The sequence below is a fragment of the Eriocheir sinensis genome, chromosome 50 (genome assembly GCF_024679095.1).
Source record: "Eriocheir sinensis breed Jianghai 21 chromosome 50, ASM2467909v1, whole genome shotgun sequence".
Taxonomy (NCBI): Eukaryota; Metazoa; Arthropoda; class Malacostraca; order Decapoda; family Varunidae; genus Eriocheir; species Eriocheir sinensis.
In genome coordinates this window covers 10,889,939-10,905,951 of record NC_066558.1, presented here as the reverse complement: position 1 = coordinate 10,905,951, position 16,013 = coordinate 10,889,939, and the positions used below count along the sequence as shown (strand labels likewise).

At 42.4% G+C, this 16,013-nt stretch overlaps 1 protein-coding gene across 1 annotated transcript in view; it reads right to left on the bottom strand.

Annotated features, from left to right (window-relative positions):
- Nucleotides 1-3,145, bottom strand: part of LOC126982385 (innexin-10-like) — a 36,220-nt gene extending 33,075 nt beyond the window's left edge. The window contains exon 1 of the mRNA XM_050834402.1: nucleotides 3,080-3,145. The gene's annotated coding sequence lies outside the window, so the exon portion shown is untranslated. The remainder of the gene's footprint in view (nucleotides 1-3,079) is intronic.
- Nucleotides 3,146-16,013: the final 12,868 nt, after the last annotated feature.

Here is a 16,013-nt window from a genome sequence, read left to right as displayed (position 1 = left end):
AGATAAGACGGCGGTGCTGCCCCCAGGGTTAAGGAGAGGATGGAAAGATGAAGAAGTGAAATTGGAGGAGATATTTTAGGCTAGATGCCAGAAGTCTCGAGAAGAATTAGGAAAAGCAAGGTTTTGACATTTGCTGTGGATGAAAACGGTTTTGTTAAGTCGAAAAATAAATTTGGCACGATTCCGGCCGGAAATGTTAAGATCATGATTAGAGGGACTTCGAAGGTTCTGGTACCTTTTGTGAGCTGCCTCTTTATCTTTGACAGCATGAGCACAAACGTGATTAAACCAAGGCTTTTTAGGGGAGAAAGTACGTGTAATGTATGCCTCCTTTCCAGAGACAATCACCTCTGTAACGGGCTGGGCACACACAGATGGATCTCTCTCATGGAAGCAGTAATCATTCCACGGGAAGTCGGAAACGTACATCCTAAGGTCGTCCCACGGAACTGAAGCAAAATGCCAGAAGTATCGCCTCTTCAGTGGGTTCAGAGGATGTACAGGATCGATAGGACAAGATATAGAAATAAGGTTATGATCGGAGGAGCCCAATGGAGAGAACAGTTTAACAGAGTAAGCAGAAAGGTTAGAGGTAAGGAAGAGGTCTAGTATGTTGGGGCTGTCTCCAAGACGGTCGGGAATACGTATAGGGTGCTGAACAAACTGCTCTAAGTCGTTGAGGAGAACAAAGTTTTAGACTTGTTCACCAGGCTGGTCAGTGAAAGAGGATCAAAGCCAAAGCTGGTGGTGAACATTGACCTCGTACACAAAGGAAGGGTCGGAGAGAAAGTAAACGGTTGTGATCACCTCGTAATTCGATTCTGCATTAGAACGGATCAGAATACAGAAAAGGTAACTTTAATCTTGCTCGTGATCTAGTACCTCAAGCTTCTTGGGAACACTTAAACTTCGCCTTTGTAGGCGATGCGTAGAATATTTTAAAAATAAAACTCCTAGAAGTAGAAAGGACAACAGTCCTCGTGAAGGCTATGAGAACAAACTCAGAACCGCTTCCAAAATTTGTGTTAGCAGTTTTTGTTCGGCATTTAGGTTGATAAGTGTGCGCGCAAAAATAAAGTTTACAGATCTGAAGCATACAATGGAAGAAAGGCGGGGCCCTTGCCCTAATAGAGAGACCTGCTCCAAGATGTCGCTGTGAGCCAATTACATCGATGTTTTGAGCAAAACATCAAGGTTTGAACAAATCAATAAGGACACAATATAAATAAAAAACTTTTTTTTTTTTTAACCCAAAAAAAAAGCATAGGGTAAACTTTATTTTTGCGCCCACAAGGTTTGTACCCTTTTTTTTTTTTTTTTTTTTTTTTTTTTTTTTTTTACGTCTTGGCCTATTGCGCCGGTAGGCTTCTTCCCGGTGGATCCTGATGGTCGGTCCAAGGCTTCTTCCCGGTGGGGCCTGATGGTCGGCCCAGCCCGTTCTGGCGCAGGCGAGTGTTTATAGTGGCGCCATCTTGCATTGGCTCATGCTGCCCTCCCGGAACTCATCTTTAATCCTAGAATCTAGAGTCCGGGTTGATAGGTGGTCTTCTGGACAGCATGTGGGTAGTTTCAAGCCACTCGGCGGCGGCTGAAAAATCCCAGCTTGGTGGCACCGGTCGGGGATTGAACTCGCGTCCTCCTGAACGCGGGGCCGTCTCGCTATCCGTTCAGCCACCCCCTCAGGCTCACACTGTTACCTCACTGACAGGGCTGGAGTCATCATCGCCTGCACCACAAGGTGATTGAAGTTGATGATATAACAAAAGACCTCACCATAAGAACATAAGAACGTTGGAATCTGCAGGAGGCCGGTAGGCCTATACAAGGCAGTTCCTTTGACCCTAAGCTCCCGTGTATCTAACCCCACCTAGTGTCGCTGTCCATGAATCTATCTAATCTATTTTTGAATGTGACAATTGTATTGGCACTCACCACATGACTGCTAAGCCTATTCCACTCATCCACAACCCTGTTGGTAAACCAATTTTTGCCTATGTCCCTGTTGAATCTGAATTTACCCAGTTTAAACCCATTACTTCGTGTCCTACCCGGTTCTCTTACCAACAAAACCTTATGAATATCTCCCTTATTAATGCCCTTCATCCATTTATAAACCTCGATCATGTCTCCACGCACCCTTCGCCTTTCTAGAGAATGCAAGTTTAACTGTTTGAGACTTTCCTCGTATGGCAAGTTGCTCAACACCTGAATCATCTTAGACATCCTCCTCTGCACTGATTCTAACATTTTGATATCCATTCTATAGTAAGGTGACCAGAACTGAACCGTATAGTCAAGATGAGGTCTAACTAATGCTAAATATAGTTTGAGGAAGACTTCGGCGCTTCTGTTGCTTACGCTCCTTGAAATAAATCCCAGTACCCTTGGACGGAGATCAGAGCACACTAAGACCCCTAAATCTCTCTCGCACCCAGACCTGCTTATGAGAGTGTCATTTAAGCAATAGTTGTGAGAGGGGTTGTTCCTACCTACACTCAGAATACTGCACTTCCCTACATTGAACTCCATCTGCCATTTATCCGCCCAGTCATACAATCTGTTTAGTTCACCCTGGAGAATACTAGCGTCCTGATCCGACTCAATTACTCTACCGATCTTGGTATCATCTGCAAACTTACTGACATCACTACTAATTCCTGTATCTAAATCATTGATATAAATAATAAACAAAAGTGGACCTAATACCGAACCTTGTGGGACCCCACCCGTAACACATCCCCAGTCAGATCTTTTACCATTCATTTGCACTCTTTGCTTCCTATTGCTAAGCCACGCCTTGACCCACTTCAGAACTTTACCCTCTAATCCGTGAGCCTGTAATTTAAGCAACAGTCGTAAGCAACATAAGTGGTGATCTTGGAAGTGATGTAGATATGGCCGAGCGAATTGCCTTCTCTCTCTCTCTCTCTCTCTCTCTCTCTCTCTCTCTCTCTCTCTCTCTCTCTCTCTCTCTCTCTCTCTCTCTCTCTCTCTTTTATCTATCTATCTATCTCTGGTATATAAAACTTGCGTTGAGTTTTAACTATATTTAGAGGCTTTGTTGTTAAAGTATACTTACAGTGATTGTGAGGAATCTCCTTTGCAAAAGCGGAGCGCACGTCTCAGCTGCTTGCCTCGCCCTCTGCTTCTGTGGGCTTTCCGGCGCTCATCTCCGGTTTTAACTCTCGCTCTGGCCGCACGTTTCAAGCATCCGGTATCCGCGAGGAAAGTTCCATCATCACGCCTCTCTCTCTCTCTCTCTCTCTCTCTCTCTCTCTCTCTCTCTCTCTCTCTCTCTCTCTCTCTCTCTCTTTTTCTCTCTGTCTCTCTCTTTCACTACAGTTGGCATTTGTGACTTGTAGGCAGGGATCAACATGTGGTTATGCCGGCCCACACCTGCTTGACACGAATAATCGTATCGCACGGACTCTCACAAGGCCAAAAAACAGCTACGTGTTAAACGACATCCGTGGCGTGATGCACTCACATACATTCATATTTACATGATATTATATACATTAGTGCCTTGCAGGATCACTATCCAAGTAAGAAGGGTGATACATTTATAGAAAATAAATTAGAATTTGTTAAATGAAAACAACACAGAAGAAGCACGTGAACAATACCAACGCAGCATCAGAGCTTACAGAACCCTCATCCACTAATGTAAGAGCGGCTAAGATAAGCGAATAGCACGCGACTCCAAGTCTAACCCGAAAAAAAAATATTTACATATAATTTTTATAAGAAAAAAAAAAAGTCGAAAAGCTACATCAGTCCCCTAAAACAAGAAAGCGGCGCCATAACACAAGACGCCAGACACATGGTCGAAATCCTGAACAAGAACATCCATTACCCATTATCGGACCATCTACCAATTTTCCTTAATGTTAAAGTTCCCTCTAAATCTAAAAAATCTACATAAAATTGAGTTTAGGGTAATAAACCAAACAAATAAACAAGAATTTGCTCAAAAAATCAATATGATCAATTGGAATGCTCTCCTTAATGAACACGATGTCAATGACAACTGTAAAATTTTCTTAGACAATATTAAAAAAGCTTTTAGTGATTGTTTTCCACTTAAATCTAAATTTATAACTGAAAAAAGATTAAACAATCCCTGGATATCACAGGCAGTACTAAACTCTATAAGGACAAAAAAATTATCTATTTAAGGAATATAAAATTGGTGCTGTCACTGAGGCTCAATACAAACTATACCGTAACATCCTAAATAATAATATAAGACAAGCTAAAAAAATCTTACTATATGGCTCAATTCACTAATTTAAAAAAAAAAAAACTGTAAAATATGGCGAACAATCCACCAACTTTCTAATCATGACCATAAGAGTTCCACAAATAACAATCTGTAGTGGTAAAAAACTCTCTGAACCTTTACAAATTGCACAAGCTTTTAATGAATTTTACACAAATGTTGCTCCTAAACTAGATCACAGTCTACCACCTTCCACCACAGACCCTCTCAGCTTTCTTCAAGGTGACTTTCCTCATTCAATGACAATTCCTATAATTATCCCCCAAGATGTAATTACTGTAATTAATTCCCTTAAAAACAAAAAGTGCAATGTGCATGAAATTCCAGTATCTGTATTAAAAACCAGCAAAAAACAACTTGTAATACCCTTGTCCATACTCTTTAATAATTATATAAATAATGGTAGATTTCCTCATCTCCTAAAACATGCAACTGTTGTCCCCATCCATAAGAAAGGCCCCAAAGATGAATTAAGTAATTATAGACCAATATCCTTACTAAATGTTTTTTCTAAGATCTTTGAAAAAGTAATGAAAAAAATCCTCATAAATTTTCTTGAAACTAAAAACTTACTTAATCCAAGTCAGTTTGGTTTTCGTCGTGGTCTAAACACTTTCGATGCCTTGATAACTTATTCAGAAGAAATCTATAACACTTTAGATAATAAACAGTCATTATTAAGCATCTTTGTTGACTTCACCAAAGCTTTTGATATAGTCAGACACGATATATTATTACGTAAGTAAGGCTGGAGTAGGTAGGAAGACACCTACCGAGCGGGCGCAAGCCACTCCCGGTGAGGTATATATGGGAGGTGAGAAGGGAGCTGAAGCCCTCCAAAGACCCTTACCATGTCCTCACTAACCGTTTCCCTATTGTCTCACCAACACCGGAGAGTAGTTCAGCATGCTCTCTAAAGACAGATCCTCTCTCTATCCACACCACACTGCATTCACACAAAATATACACCTTTTCCCAAAATTAAAATTTAAAAATGGCGCACATACACCAAGCCTCGGAGTCCCCGACTGGGGGGGGGGACCACAAATTCCCCCAGGGAGGACTCCCCTTCTGGCTGCCGACCCGAGAGGTGTCTTGATAACTCCTCGAACCTCTTTCTTCTTAATTTCTGCAACATTCGCGGTCTTCGCTCTAATTTTCATTCTGTGGAACATCATCTCTCCTCCTCTAAACCTCACCTTCTCTTCCTTACCGAAACACAGGTTTCTGAGGCTACTGACAGCAATCTCTACTCTGTTCCCTCCTACTATCTCTATCCTAAATTTCAATCCAAAGCTGGATGTTGCGCCTACGTGCGCAACGACATCACTTGCTCTCGTGCCCACGACCTTGACTCTTCTGAATTTTCCACCATCTGGTTAAGACTTCACTGTCATTCTATTACTAAATACATCTGTGCTGTTTATCTCTCACCTAACTCTACCAACTATGTAAAATTCTTTGACTATTTGAATTCTAAAGTGGAGCACATCTTGACCCACTCTCCCTTCGCTGAAATCTCCATCCTAGGAGATTTCAATGTTCACCACCAGCTTTGGCTTTCATCCTCTTTCACTGACCAGCCTGGTGAACAAGCCTACAACTTTGCTATCCTCAACGACCTAGAGCAGTTGGTCCAGCACCCTACACGTATTCCCGACCGTCTTGGAGATCGGCAAAAAAATCTAGACCTCTTCCTTACCTCAAACCCTTCTGCTTATTCTGTCAAACTGTTCTCTCCGTTGGGCTCCTCCGATCACAATCTTATTTCTGCATCCTGTCCTATTGCTCCTGTACACCCTCTGGACCCACCGAAGAGGCGATGCTTCTGGCATTTTGCTTCAGCTCGGTGGGACGACCTGAGGATGTACTTTTCCGATTTCCCGTGGAATGATTATTGCTTCCAGGATAGAGACCCCTCTGTGTGTGCTCAGCGCATCACAGAGGTGATTGTCTCTGGAATGGAGGCATACATTCCTCGTTCTTTCTCTACTCCTCACGCTAAAAAGCCTTGGTTTAATCACGCTTGTTCTCGTGCTGTCAATGATAGAGAGGTAGCTCACAAAAGGTACCAGAGCCTTCAAACTAATGCTAATTATGAACTTTACATTTCTGCCCGAAATCGTGACAAATCTATTCTCCGACTAACCAAAAATTGTTTCATTAATAGAAAATGTCAAAACCTTGCTTTCTCTAACTCTTCCCGTGACTTCTGGCATCTAGCCAAAAACATCTCCTTCAACTTCACTTCTTCATCTTTCCCTCCACTCCTCAGTCCTGACGGCAACACTGCCGTCTCATCTATCTCTAAGGCTGAACTCTTCTCTCAAACTTTTCTAAAAACTCCACTCTGGACGATTCTGGGCATATTCCTCCTACTCATCCCCCCTCTGACTCCTTTATGCCTGTTATAAAGATTCTTCAAAATGATGTTTTCTATGCCCTCTCTGGCCTCAATCCTCAGAAGGCTTATGGACCTGATGGAGTGCCTCCTATTGTCCTTAAAAACTGTGCCTCCGTGCTGTCACCCTGCCTGGTCAAACTCTTTCGCCTCTGCCTGTCAACATCTACCTTTCCTTCTTGCTGGAAGTATGCCTTCATACAGCCTGTACCTAAGAATGGTGACCGCTCCAATCCCTCAAACTACCGTCCTATTGCTTTACTTTCTTGTCTATCTAAAGCTTTTGAATCAATCCTTAACCGGAAGATTCAAAAGCACCTTTCCACTTCTGACCTTCTATCTGATCGCTAGTATGGGTTCCGCAAGGGGCGTTCTACTGGTGATCTCCTAGCCTTCTTAACTGACTCTTGGTCATCCTCTCTTAGCCGTTTCGGTGAAACTTTTGCTATTGCGCTGGACATATCAAAAGCTTTTGATAGGGTCTGGCACAAATCTTTGCTTTCTAAACTACCCTCCTACGGTTTCTCTCCTTCTCTCTGTACCTTTATCTCCAGTTTCCTTTCTGACCGTTCTATTTCTGCCGTGGTAGACGGTCACTGTTCTTCCCCTAAATCTATTAACAGTGGTGTCCCACAGGGTTCTGTCCTATCTCCCACTCTTGTTCTGTTGTTCATTGATGATCTTCTTTCCAAAACGAACTGTCCTATCCATTCCTACGCCGATGATTCCACTCTGCATTATTCAACTTCTTTTAATAGAAGACCCACCCTTCAGGAACTTAACGACTCAAGGCTGGAGGCTGCAGAACGCTTAGCCTCAGACCTTACTATTATTTCCGATTGGGGCAAGAAGAACCTGGTGTCCTTCAATGCCTCAAAAACACAGTTTCTCCACCTATCCACTCGACACAATCTTCCAAACAACTATCCCCTATTCTTTGACAACACCCCAGCTCCTTCCCTCAACACTAAACATCCTCGGTCTATCCTTAACTCAAAATCTTAACTGGAAACTTCATATCTCATCTCTTACTAAATCAGCTTCCTCGAGGCTGGGCGTTCTGTACCGTCTCCGCCAGTTCTTCTCCCCTGCACAGTTGCTGTCCATATACAGGGGCCTTGTCCGCCCTCGTATGGAGTATGCATCTCATGTGTGGGGGGGCTCCACTCACACAGCTCTTCTGGACAGAGTGGAGGCTAAGGCTCTTCGTCTCATCAGCTCTCCTCCTCATACTGATAGTCTTCTACCTCTTAAATTCCGCCGCAATGTTGCCTCTCTTTCTATCTTCTATCGATATTTCCACGCTGACTGCTCTTCTGAACTTGCTAACTGCATGCCTCCCCCCCTCCCGCGGCCCGGCTGCACTCGACTTTCTACTCATGCTCATCCCTATACTGTCCAAACCCCTTATGCAAGAGTTAACCAGCATCTTCACTCTTTCATCCCTCACGCTGGTAAACTCTGGAACAATCTTCCTTCATCTGTATTTCCTCCTGCCTACGACTTGAACTCTTTCAAGAGGAGGGTATCAGGACACCTCTCCTCCCGAAATTAACCTCTGATTTTGGACACTCCTTTAACCTCTGTTCGGGAGCAGTGAGTAGCGGGCCTTTTTTTCTTTTTTTTCTTTGCGCCCTTGAGCTGTCTCCTTAGCTGTAAAAAAAAATAAAAAAAAATAAAATAATTACTATGGAATTAGAGGTATTATTCATGACTGGTTTCAGGATTACTTATCCCACAGAACTCAATCAACCAAATTCCACACTTGTCTATCTGCATCTCTACCTATTCAATACGGTGTTCCACAGGGCAGTGTCTTAGGTCCAATCCTGTTTCTCTTATATATAAATGATATTACTTACATATTTACAAACCTTAAAACAATCCTTTTCGTAGATGACTCAACCTTAAATATTACTGGTGAAAATCCTACTGACATGATACATATAGCAAACACTGACCTACAAACCTTTCATAAATGGTGTCTGAGTAATAGATTAACAGTAAACTTAAACAAAACATTGTATATGCTATTTACTAATAAGTCACCATCAATGCTTCCGTCCCTATTTTGTTCCCATGACATTATAAGCAGAACTAATAAACATACATTATTAGGAATAACGTATGATGATACCATGACCTTTAAGCATCACGTAACAAACCAAATCCTTAAATTATCCAGGCTAGTATCTCTGTTATATCAAATTAAAGAAATAATGCCCATTGATGTTTTGAAAATGTTATATAACGCACATGTCTTACCACACCTGTATTACTGTACACCTATCTGGTGCAACACCTACCCCACACACCTGTTACCTCTGTTTAGACTTCAAAATAAAATAATAAGAATTATTACAAACAGTGACTACTTTGCCCACACACAACCTCTCTTTAAAGAAACAAATTCCTTAAAACTTTTTTACATAAATAAGCTACAAATTGGTATTTACATGTATAAAAACATCAAAAGTCAAACCTCCGTGTACTTACAGCCACAACATACTTATTTCACCCGTACTCATGAAAATTTACGTACACCTGCCCATAATTTAACACTTTTTCAACACTCACTTTCTTATTCAGGACCTAAAACCTGGAATTCTATTCCTAATAATATTAAAGCTCTAAATTCAATACACTCCTTTAAAAACAATTTAAAAAACATATTCTTCTCAATTATAATTATTAAGTCCATGTATCATCTGTCAGAGTGTGTCCTCAGCTTAATCAATTATTACCTTATACTATTATTATTGTATTAATACTATTACTACTTACATTATCATTTACAGTACTACCATATTATTTTTATAAATCAATTACAATTTTTGTACTAATGATATTGTCTTAATATTATCACTTTAATTATTATTTACACTACTATTACTTTATAATTATCACAATGTTAATTATTATTATTATTATTATTATTATTATTATTATTATTATTATTATAACTATTATTATTATTATTATTATTATTATTATTATTATTATTATTATTATTATTATTATCATTATTATCATAATTTTACTATTGTCATATATTATATGTATATATATATATATATATATATATATATATATATATATATATAATATATATACATCTAATATATATATATATATATATATATATATATATATATATATATATTGTTTTTGCACTATAGATTAAATCTGGCACCTAAGTTTCCAGTACTGCCCAAAAAGCTCCCAGCTTTAAATGGGCTCCCTGCACTACAAAATTATTGTAAATACATAATTGTATAAAGGGATAATAAAATGTTTCAATGTCTCAATGTCTGTAATCACGGTCGAGAACACAGAGTCGATACCCGAGAACACTATACCACCGAGGGGAATCGCCCCCCCCTAGAAATTGGCTCAATTGACGAAAGGGACGTGCAAAAGTACCAAGATAAACTAGAGACAAGCAAGTAAACCGGACCCGACGATTTGACAACCAGGCTGCTTAAGAAACTCGAGCAGCAAATACCCAAGCCACTCACCGCAATCTATAACCTGACACTTCAACAAAATAAAGTCCCGGAAGACTGGAAACAAGCGAACGTAACACCGATCTACAAGAAGGGAGACAAGAGCAAAGCCCTGCAGATTATCAGTGACAAACTCGTCAAGTTTCTTAAAGACACAATACCATTTCCGATGCTCAGTACGGTTTCAGGAATAAGCGCTCATGTTTAACCAACTTATATAATTTTTTCAGGGGTATCTATGAAAACTGGGATAATCACGTCCCCAGCGATGTTATCTATTTAGACTTTCAGAAGGCCTTTAATAAGATTCCGCACGAACGACTTCTCAAGAAACTGATATCGGAGAGACAATCGGGAGATATCGGGAGACAATCTAATTGGATGGACAAAAGATTGGCTCACTGGAAAAAAAAAAAAACGAATTCCAATCAACGGGCAGGCCTCCGAGTGGCTCCCGGTGACAAGTGGAGTGCCACAGGGATCAGTGCTGGGTCCCATACTCTGTATTATGTATATCAAAGACCTAGAACAATGATTAAAATCCTCACTTTCTTAATTTGCTGACAACACCAAGGTGGGTGGCAGATGTCCTTCAACGCTACCAAATGTAAGGAAATGCACATCGGGTCCATGCAGCAATCGCACCCACACTAACTACATGGGTGGCGAACAACTACAGGCGGTGCAGAAGGAAAAAAGACCTCGGAATCACTATCAGGCAAAACACTGCAAGCCCGCCTGCAAGAAAGCCAATATTATGCTCGGGTTCATAGCGAGGAACTTCGAATACAAGACGCCGAGGGTTGTGTTAACCTTGTACAATTCTTGGGAATATGCCATGCAGTTCCAGTTTCCTAACTACAAGAAAGACATTGAATTACTCGAGAGAGTACAGCGACGCGCTGCAAAAATTATACCATCACTGAGAACGCAACCTTACGAAGAACGACTCGAGCGACTCAATCTTTTCATGTTGGAAAAGAGACGACTGCGGGTAGACATGATATAAATCTTTAAGTACTTGAACAAGTTCAGCAATGTTGATCACTCTAAACTCTTCACGCGACAATCCAACCCGCAAACAAGAAACAACGGTAAAACAATTCAAGCCAAGCGATGCTGTATGGATATTGAGAGGAGTAATTTTTCGAAAAGAGTCGTCCGCCATTGGATTAACCTTCCTGCAGACGTGGTTAGTGCAGAAACAATCAACTCCTTTGAAAATCGCAATGACCGTCGCTTCGCTGCGTCGAGAGTGAATTAAACGTATCCACGAGTACATTCAGTGGTGCTTTAATTCTTCCCGCAACCCTTTCCTGTCGCTGACGGATTGATTAAATATCTAAAAACAGGGAGCCTCGCAACGAGCCAATAGGCTTTCTGCTGCTTGCTCGTCCATATTTCCATGTTTCTTCCTCCTCCTTCTTCTCCTCCTCGATTTTTTGTAAGTTTATGAAAAGTATCGTTCGAAACAATATGGTGATGTTCTTCGAAGAAAATAATATAATAAATAATTCGCAACATGGTGTCCCAAGTAAACGTTCGTGTTTAACTAACTTACTTGATTTTTTCTAAATATTTTTGAGGTGTTCGATGGAACCAGATCAGTAGATATCATATATCTGTTTTTTTCAAAAGGCATTAGATAAGGTCCCCCACAAACGTTTGCTCTGTAAACTATTCGCGCGGGTGAAATGCCAATTTTTTTATCTTTACTTTACTCCCACACGACCTCTGCGTGTAACGAAACACACGAAAAATGAATCCAGACAAGGAAAGGTTTTGCCGACGCCGGGGATCGAACCCGCGACCAGCGAGACGGTAGAGCCACTCCTTAACCAGTCGGCCAAAGAGGTACCCCCCTGGCTAAGTGAATTATGGGAGGCTCGCCCATCAGGCAAAGCAGCATTACACGGCTCCCCATTCCCAGTTAGATTAATTTATGTGTTGAGTTTCCATTTTCTGTGAACTTCGGAGAGCATGGGCCATCACTTTACCCGTTACCCTCTCGGGGTGACACAACAGAACCTCAGGAGAGGATGCTACCGCCTTGCCACCAGTGAAATGACATAATTTTTATATTTAGTACTATACTCCCACACGACCTCTGCGTGTAACGAAACACACGGGAAATTAATCCAAACAAGGAAAGGTTTTGCCGACGCCGGGGTCAAACCCACGACCAGCGAGACGGGAGAGGCACTCCTTTACCAGTCGGCCAAAGAGGTACCTCCCTGGCTAAGTGAGTTATGGGAGGTTCGCCCATCAGGCAAGTCAGCATTACACGCAGAATCTCAGGTAACATTCAAAATTGGCTTGTGAACTGGCTCTCTGAGCGGAAACAGAGAGTAGTTTTAAACGGTGTTTCATCTAACTGGCTCGATGTAAGAAGGGGCGTACCTCAAGGATCAGTGTTCGGTCCCATACTATTAATATATATCAATAATATCGATGATGGGCTAACTTGCAAAATATCAAAATTTGCTGATAACACACAAAATCGCTAGTAAGGTAACTACGACACTCGACGAAGAAGTGTTACAATCAGATCTAGATCAACTTTCACGTTGGGCCAAACAATGGCAAATGAAATTTTACATTCTCAAATATAAAGTATTGGACATCGGAAACAATAACAATCGCGTTCGGTACGTAATGAATGGCCAACAACTTTCGGCAGTAAGTAAAGAAAAGGATCTTGGAATCACTATATGAAGCGATTTAAGCCCAGTCAGCAAACAAATTGGTTGGCTTTATCGGACGAGTCTATTGATAATAAATAATAAAATTGTGTCTACGGCTCTTCGCTTCATCTGCTCTCCTCCTGCTACTGATAGTCTCCTACCTTTTAAATTACTACGCCATGATGCCTCTTTCTATTTTCAGGGTGACTGCTCATTTGAACTTGTTAACTGCATGCCTCCCCCCCTTCCCGCGGCCCCGCTGCACACGACTCATGCTCATCCCTATACTCTCCAACCCCTTATGCAAGAGTTAACCAGCATCTCCATTATGTCATCCCCTTCGCTGGTAAACTCTTGAACATCCTTTCTTCGCCTTTATTTTCTCCTGCCTATGACTTGACCTCTTTCAAGAAGAGTGCATCAAGACACCTCTCCACCAGAAACTAACTTCTCTTAGGGTGCGTCCACACGGTCGAACAGTGTCCGTCGGACAAACACTGTTACCATATCATAAGGCGAAGCAGGATGACGTCATAATCGTTGAAACGAGGGAAGTTGATATGGCAACAAACAGTGGTACCAGATGAAGTTGTATACCACAGTTTCTCCTCTGTTCACCAAGCAAAGACCGGCAGACAATGTTCGAAGCTGATGTCCGTAGGCAACACACAGGTATTTACGTCAGTGTTAGTGTGGACTTCGGTGACAGGTGGTTGGTGCCAGCGTCTAGTGCGGTACATCATCATCATGGTGCACAATAAAAAATGAAAATAAAAACCAAGAAAATTGCACTATGCAACATGTTCATCGTTTGCCTGGCAGTATCGTATAGTTCTAAGCCTCTATCCCACTAGACAGTGTCCGAAGTTCCGATGCTACGAACATGGGCAGTGTCCGGAACACCTCTTGGTGCTCGCTTCTGAAGTCATCAGCGAGCTTTTCCGCTTTCCATTGTTAACTGGTAACAGTGTTTGTCCGACGAACATTGTTCGACCGTGTGGACGCACCTTTAGCTACACGATACTTTTGTCTTTTATTGGAGTGGCAAGAAGCGTATTTTTTTGCACTCTTTATATTGCCCTTTACCATTAAACCGCGGGTGTCGACAATAGTCTACTGGGCTTCTTTTTTTTTTTTTTTTATTCGCACGCCGTCAACTGCAATTTATTTTTGCGAAAGTAAAGTAAGCATGTCGTTTTCTTTCAAACAATACACAACCATGCCCCCTTGACAACAATACACAACCATGCCCCCTTGACAACAATACACAACCATGCCCCCTTGACTAATTATTGGTTAGTATACGCCTTGCACTAGCTTTGAGAAGATGTCCGCTAACCATCCCACCTCTTCTCACCCGCCAGTAAATTTTATCCACAAGATAACTATCCATAATAATGTGCTTTCAGTGATCCTACCTCAATATTCCGTACTCGCTCTATCAAAGATCAGGTAGTCTTCAACGTCAAAGGACAGATAAGGGTATGTGCTTCATTTAGTCACGTGAGTTAAGTAGGAGCTAAGATACAAAACTTTGATGTGAAGTATGTTTTTGCCTGATTATGCCCGCGTGGGAGGACAGGCACGGCAAAACAAACACACGCTTTAAGGGTTCAGCCGTGACCTTTGATGTAAAAAAATAAGAAAAAAAGTAATATTAAAACTATATAATTCGCTGGTAGGAGCCCATCCAGAGTATTGCGTACAGCTCTGGTCTCCCTATTACAAAAAAAAAATCGTTGAAAAGTAAGAACGAGTTCAACGGATAACAAAAATGATTCCTAGATTAAGAAATTTATCTCAGGAACAAAGACTTAAAGAAGCAAATTTATTCAGCATATCAAAACGAAGAATGCGAGGCGATCGTGTTTAAAATGTTTAAAGGACGCTGTGAAGGAAACGAAACTGCAGGGGCTGTTCCGGGCTAACAGTTTTCCTCCTAAGCCAGGTGTTTTGCTCCCCCGCCTTTCACAGTGTAGTCAGGAGAAGCGATACGCAAGATGTTAAGTCCGCCTTTAATATGCACTTCAGCTCGCACAGCCCACGGGAGACAGGTAGGACGGCCGGTGTGGTAAGGCCTCTCACACAACCCACGGGAGACAGGTAGGCAGGCCGACGTGGTGAGGCCGCTCATACAGCCCACGGAAGACAGGTAGGCAGGCCGGCGTGGTAAGGCCAGCAAGGGCGGCCCGGGTATTCGGTTTCGAGGCCAACAGCGTCTTCCCCGGGTAGACCGCGGCGGCGCTACGGCTGAGTGATGGAGGGCAGTGCCGGGCCGGGCGTAACGCAGCAGCAGCCTCGTCCGTTGGAGGACTCGTTAGGTGGTGAAGGGGAGCCAGTGAGTAGCGAGCTGGCTCGACCGAGTCCGGGAGTCGTCTCCCGTCCTCAGCGCACCAACGTCCGAGGTTGCTTCGGCTGCTGACGTCAGGGCCCCCCCCATTCGCGCCGGGTGGAGCTCGGGCAGGGCGTTCGAGGCGTTCCGCTGCGGGTTTTTTTTTTTTCTTTTTTTTTTTACAGCAAAGGAGACAGCTCAAGGGCACAAAAAAGTAAACATTAATAAAAAAAAAGACCGCTACTCGCTGCTCCTAAAAAGAATCCAAAGAGGTGGCCGAAAGATAGGTCAGTTTCGGGAGGAGAGCTTTCCTGATACCCTCCTCTTGAAAGAGTTCAAGTCGTAGGCAGGAGGAAATACAGATGAAGGAAGATTGTTCCAGAGTTTACCAGCGTGAGGGATGAAAGAGTGAAGATGCTGGTTAACTCTTGCATAAGGGGTTTGGACAGTATAGGGATGAGCATGAGTAGAAAGTCGAGTGCAGCGGGGCCGCGGGAGGGGGGGAGGCATGCAGTTAGCAAGTTTAGAAGAGCAGTCAGCGTGGAAATATCGATAGAAGATAGAAAGAGAGGCAACATTGCGGCGGAATTTAAGAGGTAGAAGACTATCAGTATGAGGAGGAGAGCTGATGAGACGAAGAGCCTTTGCCTCCACTCTGTCCAGAAGAGCTGTGTGGTGGAGCCCCCACACATGAGATGCATACTCCATACGAGGGCGGACAAGGCCCCTGTATATGGACAGCAACTGTGCAGGGGAGAAGAACTGGCGGAGACGGTACAGAACGCCCAGCCTCGAGGAAGCTGATTTA